Raw genomic sequence first — 17299 nt, forward strand, 5'->3', positions numbered from 1 at the left:
ATACCCCCTATAGTCGAATATCCAGGCCACAATCACTAACTAGGAATAGGTTGGAAGCAATGGAGGGATGCAGACGGGTGGTGAGACTGTAGCCCAGCAGGAGTCAGACACCTTGAGGGGTGAGGAAAAAAAAGTAAATCTGTATAAGGTGGAGGAGGGAGAAGTGAGCTCCCATCAGTGAGTCCGTCTGCATCTGTCTGTGTAGCTGATTTGATTACGTGCAACAGATGGCTCCATTCTGACACGCAGCAGGATAATGAGGAAGAGACGTGATTCCTGGCGCATCCACAGGAAGCAAGATTAGTACAACTGCAGCAATGTGGAAAGGCAGAGAGAACACGACAGGCAGACACAGACAGGCAGACCCAGACAGGCAGTGATAGTACGAGTTAATGACAGGCAGACAGTCAAGCAGGGACAGACAATGAGAGTGTGGGAGAGAGACAGTCAGACAGACAGAAGCAGAGACCGACAGTGAGTACGGGGCAGAGACAGACAGTGAGAGTGTGCGAGACAGACAGACAGAAGCAGAGACAGACAGTGAGAGTATGGGGGAAGAGACAGACAAACAAGGGCAGAGACAGACAGTGAGAGTGTGGGAGACAATCAGACAGAAGCAGAGACAGATAGAGTATGAGTCAAGGAGAAGGCTGAGAGTGCAGGAGGAAGACAGTGTGAGGGGAGGTGAGGGTGGGAATTGACTCCTTGAGAGGGGAAGACAGAGAGAGTGTGATGGGCACACAGGCACAGAATGAGAGTGCATTAGAGAGAGAAAGAGGAGACGTGCTGAGATCGGCTGAGGGGATGGTCGCCAGATGCAGAGAGAGAGTCCAAAAGAAAAATAGTCTGCAAACCAATGAAAGAGAGAGTGTAGGATCTCTCCATGGTGCTGGTGCAGTCTTTTTGAACTGACCTGTCGTTAGTTGTTGTAAAGATTTGATCTTTCTCTGATTTGCTGGAACATTTTGTGATACATCATTGAGTGATCCCCTTCTATCCATTGATGGGTTGTCCTTGCCTCAACTCTCTTGGAACTGATCACAACCTCGGCGTCCTATTTGACCCTGAGCTGAGCTTCCTACCCCATATCCTCTCCATCACTAAGACCGCCCACTTCCACCTCCCTAACATCTCCTGTCTCCGCCCCTGCCTCAGCCCATCTGCTGCTGAAACCCTCATCCGTGCCTTTGTTACCACTAGACTTGACTATTCCAATGCTCTCTTGGCCGGCCTCCCATGTTCCACCCTCCGTAAACTTGAGCTCATCCAAAACTCCGTTGCCCCATCCTAACTCGCAGCAAGTCCTGTTCACCCATCACCGCTTGCTCGCTGACCTACATTGGCTCCCAGTCCCCCAACACCTCAAATTTAAGATTCTCATCCTTGTGTTTAAATCCCTCAATGGCCTCACCCTTCCCTATCTCTGTAACCTCCTACAGCCCTCCAAGATCTCTGCACTGCTCCAATTTTGGCCTCTTGTGCATCGCTGACTTCCTTCACTCCACCATTGGCAGCCATGCCTTCAGCTGCCTAGACCCCTCCGCGCCTCTCTCCTTCCTTAAGACGCTCCTTAAAACCTACCTCTTCGATCAAGCTTTTGGTCACCTGTTCTAATGTCTCCTTCTTTGGCTCAATGTCAAATTTTGTTTGATAATCGCTCCTGTGAAGCGCCTTGGGATGTTTCACTACATTAAAGGTGCTATATAAATACAAGTTGTTGTTAATTCATATTTAGGAGCTGGTTGGTCAAAAAGTTTTGGGTTTTAGATCACCAAGGGTTAAAAGCTTCTATTTTAGATGTTCCTTCCTCAGCTCTGACCACAAATTGGATCTGGAATCTTCCTGGTCAGTGTGCCACAGTATCAAACGGCAGTATATTTCCCGTTTCTTTTTTAAACATGAAACTAGGATACCTGTGCCTTACTGCTGAAGTATACAGAATGAATAACACTCTAGATATGTGCAGCTATTTATAAAGCGCTCCCAGAGGACTGTCTGTTCGAGGCAGCAGTCCCGTGAAGATAGCTTTGTCAATGGTGTTTGGCATTTTTCCCTGTACCATCAGGCAAGGGGTTACACTGATGTCATCACCCATTTACAGGAGTGGAGGGGGGGGGAGAAAGGGGGAAGGATCAGCAAAGAATATGAAAATAATCTTAGCAAAAAATGCACTTGGATATCGGGCTCCTAGCAACCAGGCTACCCTAGCAACCATGCAGAGGATTATACTCTCTTGTATTGTGATTCCTGGGTTGCATTGACTGCTGTTTTGTCGGTGGTATGTTGATATGTTAGAAGCTTTTAACCCTCGCTGGTCTAAAACCTACCTTGGATGTTCTATCCAGGAGAAATATGTTTTTAAAAAGGGGATTGTTGGTATTAGAAAGCATCCCCTCCCCACTCCTCTGTTCCAGTCCCCCCACCTCTCTGAAGGTGCTGACTCGTCCAAGGGTTTGGTTCAAAGAGCCGTTGGTCCCTCTTAACTTTTTCATTTCGGAGCCAACTGAGTGGGTATCAGGCCCAAACCCAATACCCACTCTCTGCCCAACACTTTAGTGCTGAGGAGCGGGAAGCCTGGCTGAGGTTTCTCTTTCCCCCCCCCCCCCCCTCCCCCCACCCAGTCCAGAGGTACTGGGGTCAATTATTGCTGCTCGACTTCCATCCTGGCTGAGCTCAACTAACTCGGGGCAGATTAAGGATCAAACCAGCGACCTGGCAGATCATTCAAGAGGTTTGGAAACTGTTTCCACTGGTGGGTGGGTCAGTAACCAGATTATCTTTTCTTTCATTGGGGGGGGATCTTTAGCCTCGGCTTGAACAGGCAGACAGGACCTTGGTTTAACATCTCACCTGGAGAATGTGAGGGGCATCGCAGCTGAGCCATTTCACCTCTCGCTCTACATCTCTTCCCCCGACCCCCCCCACCCCCCAACCTCTCTCTCTCTTTCCCCGCACGCACAGACACCCAACCTTCCCCAACACACTTTCCAGGGGATTAGGAGCAGAATCGAGAATAAAACCTCTCCTTTTCCCTGACCCAGGGTCAATGAGACCCCAACTGCGTCAAAAAAAAAAGTGTGCGTGCCTGAGAGAGGTGGCTGCCCCTTTAAGTCTGCTGATACGTGTGTATGTGATTAGACTCCAAGTGTTAGAGAATGAGCAGAGTCTGCGGCAGTGACAGGGCTGAAAATAATCCAATCGCAGGGCTCTCAGACATGCTCCAGAGCTCCATCATCTCACCCAGCCTGCAGAGTGTGGGCCGTAAAATTAATTAGCTGCAGACACTCTTATTTATAGCAAGTTAAACCTTCCGTGAGCCTGGGCACAGTTACCTGCCATCCATCGAGCCTCTTGACATCACTCTGCAGCATTTACTGATCAGCAAGATATGAACTCTCTCTCTTCCTCCCTCTCTCTCTCCCTCTACGCAGTTGTTAACCCGGAGCCCGCCCGGTCTCCCCCTGGGTGTGGCTCCCGCCCGGTCTCCCCCTGGGTGTGGCTCCCGCCCGGTCTCCCCCTGGGTGTGGCTCCCGCCCGGTCTCCCCCTGGGTGTGGCTCCCGCCCGGTCTCCCCCTGGGTGTGGCTCCCGCCCGGTCTCCCCCTGGGTGTGGCTCCCGCCCGGTCTCCCCCTGGGTGTGGCTCCCGCCCGGTCTCCCCCTGGGTGTGGCTCCCGCCCGGTCTCCCCCTGGGTGTGGCTCCCGCCCGGTGCTACAGTGGGAAGAGGGGGGTTTTGTCGTTTGCCGATCCCGAAGGCGTTGGCTGCTCACAGGCACCCTTGTTCCCTCCGCGCCGCACCCGAGGTGCTGCTGTTCACGTGTGAGCCTGGGGCGCGGACAGTTAGCCTTTGGTTATTTGACCGGGGAGACATCGGATGGACCCCATCCCAGCCTCTCCCGACACCCCGCACTCACTAACTTCAATTGGTCCACAGGCACCTCCACTAAGTGGCTGTTTTTTTGTGTGTGTGATCCCAGATAGGGAGCTAGTTGACCATGGGGGGCATCACGGCCACTTCTACCCAATTCTGTCTTGGCCTAGATGACCGCCCATGTGGTCGCTGGAACAGGAGCCTTGCTGAGTTCTCACCGTTCCCCTAATCCTGGGACTCAGCGAGTCGTAGATTGGAAATGGGAAAAGGGGAAATAAAACCCGGACCGAGCCCTCCAACCCCGTAACACCGAGAGTTTACTCCGTCCCCCAGAGATGGATTTTTTATGTCTTTGTGACTTTGTTTTCTCTACAAGGTCTTGTGGGAATACTGGTAAACCCCGTATTAACCTCACCCACTCCCCCCTTGCTCTCTCACCCTGTCCTCTCCCTCTTTCCCTCGACCCCTTTCCCTCCTCCCCTCCCCCTCACCCCCTACCTCTCTCAACCTCCCCCCTCACCCTGAAGGCTGTCTCTGTAAAATGGTCACTCAATTCCTCACAATACCCACCCACCCATGCTGACACCTCCGTTATTGAACCGTGTTCCCGGCTGTATTCCCCATTCCTGGGAGTACAGAACAGCTCAATCCCATAACACATCAGTCTGACCCGCACCCCCTCCTCAACCAAGCATTAATCCAACTCCTTTTTGAAGGAAGTTAACAGTCTCTGCCGTTAACTGTATCTGTGTGTCTGTGTCTGTGTGTGTCTGTGTATCTGTGTGTGTGTATCTGTGTGTGTATCTGTGTGTGTATCTGTGTGTGTATCTGTGTGTGTGTGTGTGTATCTGTGTGTGTGTGTGTGTATCTGTGTGTGTGTGTATCTGTGTGTGTATGTATCTGTGTGTGTGTGTGTGTGTATATTATATATAATTATACAACTGCTTTGACTGGTGTGGCCATTCTCTGTGAGGGAGAATTCGGCCTTTGCAATCTGTTGTCTCCCATCAGCGAGTGTTTCTGTGCAGAGATTATTAATTAGGTTGTGTACAGATGTTGGAGAGTTAAAAATAGCTGTGGATTTTTTTTTAAAAACTCGGTGGTTTATGCTGATTGCAGGTGCAGTCTCACTGTGAAGGGTTCCTGGGCTTGTACTGTATTAATCTCCGGGGGAGGGCCAGGCATTTTACTTGGAATCTTCTAGTTGGGGTGGGGGTAACAGAACCCTTCAAAGACAGAGGGGGATGAGGGGGGTGCAGAAGAAAAACCCCAAGACAACAGGCCTGGAAGGAAGATGGAACAAACTGACACGATCCGTCATGGTGAAGGAAGGAATAAACAGGAACTGAAGGATTCTCTACCCTGGGGAGGGGGAAATCGCCAAAGCTTCGTCAGTTGTACCTAGAACGTGAGCTGCTGCATCCACCACCCCCACCCACCCACCCCCCCATACGAGTTGATTTGTTATTAAATCTACCTGCACCTGGGGGGAGGGGGTTGGGGTTGGGGGTCGCGGGTGAGGGTAGCGGTGTGGGTGAATGCCTGGGGAGGGGAGTGCCTGTTAAACCGGGACAACTCGATGGGTTCCTGGCTGCAATGCGGGGGGGAGGGGAGTACGTTCTGTACCGGGGGGAAGGGGGGGGCCTTCTCTGCAAAGGAGATTTTATGGCTTGCAAGTGATTTATCAGATTATTTCAAAGGCGGGGGCAGTGCTTGGCTCTGAGGGGGCGGGGGCAGTGCTTGGCTCTGAGGGGGCGGGGGCAGTGCTTGGCTCTGAGGGGGCGGGGGCAGTGCTTGGCTCTGAGGGGGCGGGGGCAGTGCTTGGCTCTGAGGGGGCGGGGGCAGTGCTTGGCTCTGAGGGGGCGGGGGCAGTGCTTGGCTCTGGCTCAGTCCCCCTGCAACCAGCTGCAAAGACGCTGCCCTTCCAGGCTGACACTCCAGTGCAGTACTGAGGATGTGCTGCACTGTCAGAGGTGCCGCCTTTCGGATGAGACGTTAAACTGAGGCCCCGTCTGCCCTCTAAGATGGTTGTAAAAGATCCCATGGCCACTATTTTGAAGAAGAGTGAGGGAGTTCTCCCCGGTATCCTGGCCAATATTTATCCCTCAACCAGCAAAACTAATGCAGATTATCTGGTCAAAAGCAAAATACTGCGAATGCAGGAAATCTGAAATAAAAACGGAAAAAGCTGGAGAAGCTCAGCGAGTGAGGCAGCATCCTGACTTGCTGAGCTTCTCCAGCATTTTCTGTTTTTATTTCAGATTATCTGGATTTCAGATTATCATTACCTCATTGCTGTTTATGGGATGTTGCTGTGTGCAAATTGGCTGTCGCGTTTCCTACATTATAACAGTGACTGCACTTTAAAAAGTGCTTCATTGGCTGTAAAGCGCTTTGGGACGTCCTGAGGTTGTGAAAGGGGCTATTTAAAATGCAGATTCTCTTTCTCTTTCTCTCTTTCCTTGTTTCCTTTCTTTTTCTCTCTTTTTTTCTCTTTTTCTTTCTCTTTTTTTCCTCTCCTCTCCTCTCTCTTTCCTTTTCTCTTACCTTTTCTCTTTTTCTCCTTTCTCTTTTTTTCTCTTCTCTCCTTTTGTCTCTTTTCTTTCCTTTTCTTCCTTCTCTTTTCTCTCTCTCTCTTTCCTTTTTTCTCTCTCTCTTTCCTTTTTTCTCTCTCTCTTTCCTTTTTTCTCTCTCTCTTTCCTTTTATCTCTCTCTCTTTCCTTTTCTCTCTCTCTCTTTCCTATTCTCTCTCTCTCTTTCCTATTCTCTCTCTCTCTTTCCTATTCTCTCTCTCTCTTTCCTATTCTCTCTCTTTCCTTTTCTCTCTCTCTCTCTCTTTCCTTTTCTCTCTCTCTCTCTCTCTCATTCCCGTTCTCTCGCTCTTCCCTTTTCTCGCTCTCTTTCTCACCTTCCCACCAGCCACTGGGCAGGACAGGGAGAGAGATCTTTAAGCCTGGCGATGATCATTGTGTATTCCATCTGTGTCCAGGCAATTTTACAGCCGGCCTCCCAGGTTGGATGAGTGGTTTCATCTGCTTCGGGTAAAGAGCGAATGCTGACCTTGGTCCCACACTGTGTCCATTATCCGCATGGGTCTGACACCAGCCCAGCTCCATATGTTGCTCAGTCGAGTTAAGTGCTCTGCATGCAGCTCTTTGGTGACACGACTTTTAATAATCAGACTGCGTTTTATTAAAAGATCTCCTCGGAGGTGGGGGGGGATCCACTAGCAGTCCCTCCGCTGCTTTAATCTAACAGGCAGCCAGACACGATTTGCCTGAGCACTGATGCTGGTGTGGGGGTGGGGGGGCTTCTATCTGCTACACAGGTGGCTGTGGGTACAGGGGGAGCATCTATAGAGGTATGTGGGCATCTGTGGGCATAGAGGAGGTATCGACAACAATAACTTGCATTTATATAGCACCTTTAACATCGTAAAAACATCCCAAGGCCCTTCTCAGGAGTGTAATCAAATAAAATTTGACACCGAGCCACATAAGGAGATATTAGAACAGATGACCAAAAGCTTGGTCAAAGAGGTAGTTTTAAGGAGCATCTTAAAGGAGGAGAGAGAGGCGGAGAGGTTTAGGGAGGGAATTCCAGAGATTAGGGTGTAGACAGCTGAAGGCACGGCCGCCAATAGTGGAGTGATTAAATTCGGGGATGCGCAAGAGGCCATAATTAGAGGAGCGCAGAGATCTCGGAGGGTGGTAGGGCTGGAGGAGGTTGCAGAGATAGGGTGAGGCTATGGAGAGATTTGAAAACAATGATGAGACTTTTAAAATCAAGGTGTTCCCAGACCGGGAGCCAATGTAGGTATGTATCTATGGAGGTTTGTGGGCCGTTTGTGTACAGAGAGGGCATGTGGGCAGTTTGTGTACAGAAAGGGTATATGGGCAGTTGCAGTTGTGTGATGAGAGAGAGCAGGAGAAAATAAAGAAGGGAGAGATCACCCTCAAAAATCATGATGTAGAAATGCCCATTTGGACTATTCAGTTGGACACTGATCTTTCATCTCCATGACTGGGCTCTCAACCCATCAGAGACTGATTTGGATGAAAGCCTTTTTTCTCTCTCTTGCCTGTAAGGGATCCATATGGATGGAGTTGGGATAGTCTCAACCCAGTTCCGATTGGACATGACCCTTCACCATAAATGCCCCATCCCCCCATCCCTGCCTTTCACAACCTCAGGATGTCCCTAAGGGCGTTCTAGCCAATGAAGTACTTTTGAGGAAACGCGGCAGCCAATTTGCTCCCACAAACAGCAATGTGATAATGACCAGATAATCTGTTTTAGTGATGTTGGTTGAGGGATAAATATTGGCCAGGACACGGGAAGAATTCCCCTGCTCTTCCTCGAAATAGTGCCATGGGATCTTTTACATCCAATAGTGCTGCACGCCCTCAGTGCTGCACGCCCTCAGTGCTGCACTGGGAGTGTTAGCCTAGATTATTCGCTCAAGCCTCAGGAGTGGGACTTGAACCCACAACCTTCTGACTCAAAGGTGAGAGTGCTGCCACTGTGGCAATCAGCACCACAGACCCATGCCGCCTCCCCTCCCCCCCCCACCCCACCCGCCCCCCACTCCACCCACCCCACCCCAGAACACTCCATTCCTCTCATTCTGGCCTCTTGTGCATCTCCCCTCTGCCCCACCATTATCAACCGTGACATCAGCCCTTTAGGGCCTATGCTCTGGAATTCTTTCCCTAAACCCCTCTGACTCTCTACCTCTCCCTCCTCCTTTAAGACCCTCCTTAAATCCAGCTCCTTGACCTATCCTAATATCCCCGCGAGCAGGGGGCCATTTTCCTGTGAAAGGACATTTTAGACGTTAATGGAACTATGGACAAAAGAGCTGAATTCCAGAGGTGAGGTGAGAGTGACTGCCCTTGACATCAAGGCAGCATTTGACCGAGTGTGGTACCAAAGAGCCCTAGTAAAATTGAAGTCAATGGGAATCAGGGGGAAAACTCTCCAGTAGCTGGAGCCATACCTAAAACAAAGGAAGATGGTAGTGGTTGTTGGAGGCCAATCATCTCAGCCCCAGGACATTGCTGCAGGAGTTCCTCAGGGCAGTGTCCTAGGCCCAACCATCTTCAGCTGCTTCATCAATGACCTCCCCTCCATCATGAGGTCAGAAATGGGGATGTTCGCTGATGATTGCACAGTGTTCGGTTCCATTCGGAACCCCTCAGATAATGAAGCAGTCTGAGCCTGCATGCAGCAAGACCTGGACAACATCCAGGCTTGGGCTGATAAGTGGCAAGTAACATTCGCGCCAGACAAGTGCCAGGCAATGACCATCTCCAACAAGAGAGAGTCTAACCACCTCCCCTTGACATTCAATGGCATTATCATCACCGAATCCCCCACCATCAACATCCTGGGAGCACTATTGACCAGAAACTTAACTGGACCAGCCACATAAATACTGTGGCTTTAAGAGCAGGTCAGAGACTGGGTATTCTGTGGCGAGTGACTCACTGCCTGACTCCACAAAGCCTTTCCTCCATCTACAAGGCACAAGTCAGGAGTGTGATGGAATACTCTCCACTTGCTTGGATGAGTGCAGCTCCAACAACACTCAAGAAGCTCGACACCATCCAGGACAAGGCAGCCCACTTGATTTGCACCCCTTCCACCACCTTAAAACATTCACTCCCTTCACCACCGGCGCACAGTGGCTGCAGTGTATACCATCCACAGGATGCACTATAGCAGCTTGCCTAGGCTTCTTCGACAGCACCTCCCAAACCCGCGACCTCTACCATCTAGAAGGACAAGGACAGCAGGCACATGGGAACAACACCACCTGCATGTTCCCCTCCAAGTCGCACACCATCCCGACTTGGAAATATATCGCCGTTCCTTCATCGTCGCTGGGTCAAAATCCTGGAACTCCCTTCCTAACAGCACTGTGGGAGAACGTTCACCACACGGACTGCAGTGGTTCAAGAAGGTGTCTCACCACCACCTTCTCTAGGGCAATTAGGGACGGGCAATAAATGCCGGCCTTGCCAGCGACACCCACATCCCATGAACGGATTTTTAAAAAAAATGTAAACGCAAGTTACTGCTGTTATTATGTTAACAATCTCACTCAGAGTAACAGGGGTTGAAGAGTTTGGATGATATGTTAAACCGAGGGCTCGTTTGCCCTCTTGGATGGACATAATAGATCCCATGGCACTATTTCAAAAAAGAGCAGGGGAGTTCTCCCTGGAGTTTTGGCCAATATTTATCCCTCAACCAACATCACTAAAGTAGATTATCTGGTCATTATCACATTGCTGTTTGTGAGACCTTGCTGTGTGCAAATTGGCTGCTATGTTTCTTACATTACGACAGTGACTACACTTCAAAAGTACTTTATTGGCTGTAAAGCACTTTGTGACGTGGAAGACGCTATATAAATGCAAGTCTTCCTTTTAACATGGTACTTGTTCTCCTGTGGGGCCATTTGGATTGAGGGCAATATTCTCTTCCTGCCCTGAACCTTCCTGTGTCCCCAGAGAGTCCATTGAATGGGAAAAATGCCTAATTGGTGCACTAGAGGACACTTCCCTGAGCTTGGTGCGGAGTAGAGAGGGAGCTTCACTCCGTGTCTTACTATGCTCTGAACCCCAGCTACGAGTGCTTGATGCTGACAGCATTTCATCGCCCCCTCTCCCCCGGGACTGACATCTCTCAATCCCCGGTGAATACGAAACATTACATTGAAAAGAAAAAAAAACAACGATCCAAAACAATTTTAAAAAATTGTCAGTCAATTCTGGTGTAAATCTGTGATGTGGAAATGAGTCCGGGTGGAAGCTTTATTCCTGGCTGCCTGCTTCAGAGACCGATGTTAGTTATCACCATCAGCACGATTCCCCCTCTCTGAGCACAAGTACTAATGTACTTTGGAAAGATTAAAATGCTAATGATACACACAGGCAGCTGCACACTGACACGGGAATGAATGCAGTGACGGGGGTTCTGGTATCAGGTTGGAAGGAGCAGAGAGGAAGTTGACTAGGCATCAGGCTCAGTCAAACAGTGAGGTTTGACATCCAGGGTCAGTAATCACACTGTAATACAAAACGTACCTGATATCTCCGTAAGAGGTACAGACGGTGTGTTATTCTTCAGTAATAGATACAGGGCTTCTTTGTCTCTGTAGGGGGTACTTGTGTAAGGTTCTGCTCCCTTATAGAGCAGGCCGGTAATTTTAACCCCCGAGAACGGGTGAGTTGGGGGCAGGTGGGCCGTAAAACTAGTTAGTTTTTGGAGTGGGAGCGCATCCTGGCTCCAATGTGCCCACTTCTAGGTTTAACCCAGGAGCATTTGGATGCAGGCGCACAACAGAAACTCAGAAGTTCCGTCCCCACTTAAAGCCAGCGGGCTGATACTTAAAGGGGTAGTGTACCTCCTTGCTATAGTTGAGGCATTTAATTATTTGTGTATTAGAAATGTCAAACAAATTTAACCATACCTGTTTGGGTTTCCTCATCGCTTCTGATTCACATCAGGTGAAAGCAGGCAGAAAAGGCCGGATCCATGAGGGGAGGGCCTTTATTGCGCTGCTTGTGGGCCAGGAGGAGCAGGAGTGCTTCATCCAGGCCCAACAAGCTCACCTTGCCGACAGGACCCTATGATTGGCCGACACCTTCTCCTTCCCCGATGTTGGACCCCCCCCCCACCCCGGATGGTGGGTCCCCCCGATCTTCTCCAAGGCCCACCCGATGTCGTCCATGTGCCCCATCCCCACCCCTCCAATTTCTACCAAGGGCCCACGATCTCTCTCTCCTCTCCTCCCCCGTCTCTCCAATTTGGGGCTTCTTTCCCTCCCGACAAGCAGTCAATCTGGCTGCCTGACACGTGGGAAACACGGAAGCAAAAATACGTACCTTCAATTGAGTTCTCCACACGAATATCTGTGGATGCGTTGGGTTCCTGGCTCTGAGCTAAAGTCATGCCCTTGGTCCCTGTGTGTATTACAGAGAATAACAGAGACTGCAGGTCCCTGTGTGTATTACAGAGAATAACAGAGACTGCAGGTCCCTGTGTGTATTATAGAGAATAACAGAGACTGCAGGTCCCTGTGTGTATTATAGAGAATAGCAGAGACTGCAGGTCCCTGTGTGTATTATAGAGAATAACAGAGATTGCAGGTCCCTGTGTGTATTATAGAGAATAACAGAGATTGCAGGTCCCTGTGTGTATTATAGAGAATAGCAGAGACTGCAGGTCCCTGTGTGTATTGCAGAGAATAGCAGAGACTGCAGGTCCCTGAGTGTATTATAGAGAATAACAGAGATTGCAGGTCCCTGTGTGTATTACAGAGAATAACAGAGATTGCAGGTCCCTGTGTGTATTACAGAGAATAGCAGAGACTCGGGTACTGTGTGTATTATAGAGAATGATGTGGAGATGCCGGTGATGGACTGGGGTTGACAAATGTAAGGAATCTTACAACACCAGGTTATAGTCCAACTGTTTTATTTGAAAATCACAAGCTTTCCGAGGCTTTCTCCTTCGTCAGGTGAGGGAGTGTGGGATTCCATGGAAGGTTACCGCATTTATAGTCAGAGAACAATACCTGGTGATTACAGATAATCTTTCCAACTGCCCGTTGTCAAGGCAATCAAAGTGTTCAGACAGAGTGATGTTACCTACAGGACCACCGAATACACAAACGGCCATAACAAAAGACAGCCAGAGAGAGAGAGAGAAACATCCGAAAGGAAGAGAAAGACAGAGAATGACCCGTTGTGTTAAAAACAGATAACTTTTTTTCGCTGGTGGGGTTACGTGTAGCGCGACATGAACCCAAGATCCCGGTTGAGGCCGTCCTCATGGGTGCGGAACTTGGCTAGCAATTTCTGTTCGACGATTTTGCGTTGTCGTGTGTCTCGAAGGCCGCCTTGGAGAACGCTTACCCGAAGATCGGTGGCTGAATGTCCTTGACTGCTGAAGTGTTCCCCGACTGGGAGGGAACCCACCTGTCTGGCGATTGTTGCGCGGTGTCCGTTCATCCATTGTCGCAGTGTCTGCATGGTCTCGCCAATGTACCATGCTCCGGGGCATCCTTTCCTGCAACGTATGAGGTAGACAACGTTGGCCGAGTCACAGGAGTATGAACCATGTACCTGGTGGGTGGTGTCCTCTCGTGTGATGGTGGTGTCTGTGTCGATGATCTGGCATGTCTTGCAGAGGTTACCGTGGCAGGGTTGTGTGGTGTCATGGACGCTGTTCACCTGAAAGCTGGGTAATTTGCTGCGAACGATGGTCTGTTTGAGGTTGGGTGGCTGTTTGAAGGCGAGTAGTGGAGGTGTGGGGATGGCCTTAGCGAGGTGTTCGTCGTCATCGATGACAAGTTGAAGGCTGCGGAGAACATGGCGTAGTTTCTCCGCTCCGGGGAAGTACTGGACGACGAAGGGTACTCTGTTGGTTGCGTCCGTGTTGGTCTTCTGAGGAGGTCTATGCGATTTTTCGCTGTGGCCCGTCAGAAGTGTCGATCGACGAATCGAGCGTCATATCCCGTTCTTACGAGGACGTCTTTCAGCGTCTGTAGGTGTCCATCGCGTTCCTCCTCGTCTGAGCAGACCCTGTGTATTCGCAGGGCCTGTCCATAGGGGATGGCCTCTTTGACGTGGTTAGGGTGGAAGCTGGAAAAGTAGAGCATCGTGAGGTTGTCCATGGGCTTGCGGTAGAGTGAGGTGCTGAGGTGCCCGTCTTTGATGGAGATTCGTGTGTCCAAGAAAGAAACCGATTCTGAGGAGTAGTCCATGGTGAGCTTGATGATGGGATGGAACTTGTTGATGTTATCGTGTAGTCTCTTCAGAGCTGCAGAAAATGTCGTCTATGTATCTGGTGTTGGTTGGAGGTCCTGTGCAGTGAAGAAGTCATGCTCGAACTTGTGCATGAAAATGTTGGCGTATTGGGGTGCGAATTTGGACCCATGGCTGTTCCGTGTGTTTGGGTAAAGAACTGGTTGTCGAAGGTGAAGATTATAGAGAATAGCAGAGACTGTAGGCACTTTGTGTATTATAGAGAATAGCAGAGACTGTAGGCACTTTGTGTATTATATTTTTCCGCATCGTTCACCTGAGGAAGGAGGTAGCCTCCGAAAGCTTGTGAATTTAAAATAAAATTGCTGGACTATAACTTGGTGTTGTAAAATTGTTTACTATTATAGAGAATAGCAGAGACTGTAGGCACTGTGTGTATTATAGAGAATAGCAGAGACTGTAGGCACTGTGTATTATAGAGAATAGCAGAGACTGTAGGCACTGTGTGTATTATAGAGAATAGCAGAGACTGTAGGCACTGTGTGTATTATAGAGAATAGCAGAGACTGTAGGCACTGTGTGTATTATAGAGAATAGCAGAGACTGTAGGCACTGTGTGTATTATAGAGAATAGCAGAGACTGTAGGCACTGTGTGTATTATAGAGAATAGCAGAGACTGTAGGCACTGTGTGTATTATAGAGAATAGCAGAGACTGCAGTGCCTGCAGTCTCTGCCTGCAGTCTCTGCTATTCTCTATAATACAGTGCCTGAGTTTCTGCTATTCTCTATAATACACACAGTGCCTACAGTGCAGGCACTGTGTGTATTATAGAGAATAGCAGAGACTGCAGGCACTGTGTGTATTATAGAGAATAGCAGAGACTCAGGCACTGTGTGTATTATAGAGAATAGCAGAGACTGCAGGAACTGTGTATTATAGAGAATAGCAGAGACTGCAGGCACTGTATCATTTCCACATCGTTCACCTGACGAAGGAGGTAGCCTTCGAAAGCTTGTGAATTTAAAATAAAATTGCTGGACTATAACTTGGTGTTGTAAAATTGTTTACAATTGTCAACCCCAGTCCATCACCGGCATCTCCACATCATGTATTATAGAGAATAGCAGAGACTGTAGGCACTGTGTGTATTATAGAGAATAGCAGAGACTGCAGGCACTGTATTATAGAGAATAGCAGAGACTGCAGGCACTGTATTATAGAGAATAGCAGAGACTGTAGGCACTGTGTATTATAGAGAATAGCAGAGACTCAGGCACTGTATGTATTATAGAGAATAGCAAAGACTGCAGGCACTGTATTATTGAGAATAGCAGAGACTGTAGGCACTGTGTGTATTATAGAGAATAGCAGAGACTGTAGGCACTGTGTATTATAGAGAATAGCAGAGACTCAGGCACTGTGTGTATTATGGAGAATAGCAGAGACTGTAGGCACTGTGTGTATTATAGAGAATAGCAGAGACTGTAGGCACTGTGTATTATAGAGAATAGCAGAGACTCAGGCACTGTGTGTATTATGGAGAATAGCAGAGGCTGCAGGCACTGTGTGTTTTATAGAGAATAGCAGAGACTGCAGGCACTGTGTGTATTATAGAGAATAGCAGAGACTGCAGGCACTGTGTGTTTTATAGAGAATAGCAGAGACTGCAGGCACTGTATTATAGCGAATAGCAGAGACTATAGGCACTGTGTGTATTATAGAGAATAGCAAAGACTGCAGGCACTGTATTGTAGAGAATAGCAGAGACTGTAGGCACTGTATTATAGAGAATAGCAGAGACTCAGGCACTGTGTGTATTATGGAGAATAGCAGAGGCTGCAGGCACTGTGTGTATTATAGAGAATAGCAGAGACTGCAGGCACTGTGTGTATTATAGAGAATAGCAGAGACTGCAGGCACTGTGTGTATTATAGAGAATAGCAGAGACTCAGGCACTGTGTGTATTATAGAGAATAGCAGAGACTGCAGGCACTGTGTGTATTATAGAGAATAGCAGAGACTGCAGGCACTGTGTGTATTATAGAGAATAGCAGAGACTGTAGGCACTGTGTGTATTATAGAGAATAGCAGAGACTCAGGCACTGTGTGTATTATGGAGAATAGCAGAGGCTGCAGGCACTGTGTGTATTATAGAGAATAGCAGAGACTGCAGGCACTGTGTGTATTATAGAGAATAGCAGAGACTGCAGGCACTGTGTGTTTTATAGAGAATAGCAGAGACTGCAGGCACTGTATTATAGCGAATAGCAGAGACTAGGCACTGTGTGTATTATAGAGAATAGCAAAGACTGCAGGCACTGTATTGTAGAGAATAGCAGAGACTGTAGGCACTGTATTATAGAGAATAGCAAAGACTCAGGCACTGTGTGTATTATGGAGAATAGCAGAGACTGCAGACACTGTGTGTATTATAGAGAATAGCAGAGACTGCAGGCACTGTGTGTATTATAGAGAATAGCAGAGACTCAGGCACTGTGTGTATTATAGAGAATAGCAGAGACTGCAGGCACTGTGTGTATTATAGAGAATAGCAGAGACTGCAGGCACTGTGTGTATTATAGAGAATAGCAGAGACTGCAGGCACTGTGTGTATTATAGAGAATAGCAGAGACTGCAGGCACTGTGTGTATTATAGAGAATAGCAGAGACTGCAGGCACTGTGTGTATTATAGAGAATAGCAGAGACTGTAGGCACTGTGTGTATTATAGAGAATAGCAAAGACTGCAGGCACTGTGTGTATTATAGAGAATAGCAGAGACTGTAGGCACTGTATTATGGAGAATAGCAGAGACTCAGGCACTGTGTGTATTATGGAGAATAGCAGAGACTGTAGGCACTGTGTATTATAGAGAATAGCAGAGACTGTAGGCACTGTGTGTATTATAGAGAATAGCAGAGACTCAGGCACTGTACTATAGAGAATAGCAGAGACTGCAGGCACTGTGTGTATTATAGAGAATAGCAGAGACTGCAGGCACTGTGTGTATTATAGAGAATAGCAGAGACTCAGGCACTGTGTGTATTATAGAGAATAGCAGAGACTGCAGGCACTGTGTGTATTATAGAGAATAGCAGAGACTGCAGGCACTGTGTGTATTATAGAGAATAGCAGAGACTCAGGCACTGTATTATAGAGAATAGCAGAGACTGTAGGCACTGTGTGTATTATAGAGAATAGCAGAGACTGTAGGCACTGTGTATTATAGAGAATAGCAGAGACTGTAGGCACTGTGTGTATTATAGAGAATAGCAGAGACTGCAGGCACTGTATTATAGAGAATAGCAAAGACTGCAGGCACTGTATTATAGAGAATAGCAGAGACTGTAGGCACTGTATTATGGAGAATAGCAGAGACTGCAGGCACTGTGTGTATTATAGAGAATAGCAGAGACTGCAGGCACTGTGTGTATTATAGAGAATAGCAGAGACTCAGGCACTGTGTGTATTATAGAGAATAGCAGAGACTCAGGCACTGTGTGTATTATAGAGAATAGCAGAGACTGTAGGCACTGTTTGTATTATAGAGAACATTAAACATCAAAACTAAATCTTGGGATTAATTCGGAACCTTTTTAGTCTGTTTGGTCCAGAACCATCAGAGGAGGCTTTTGGAGTTCATTATTTTT

Source organism: Heptranchias perlo, chromosome 22 (assembly GCF_035084215.1).
Source record: "Heptranchias perlo isolate sHepPer1 chromosome 22, sHepPer1.hap1, whole genome shotgun sequence".
NCBI classification, from domain to species: Eukaryota; Metazoa; Chordata; class Chondrichthyes; order Hexanchiformes; family Hexanchidae; genus Heptranchias; species Heptranchias perlo.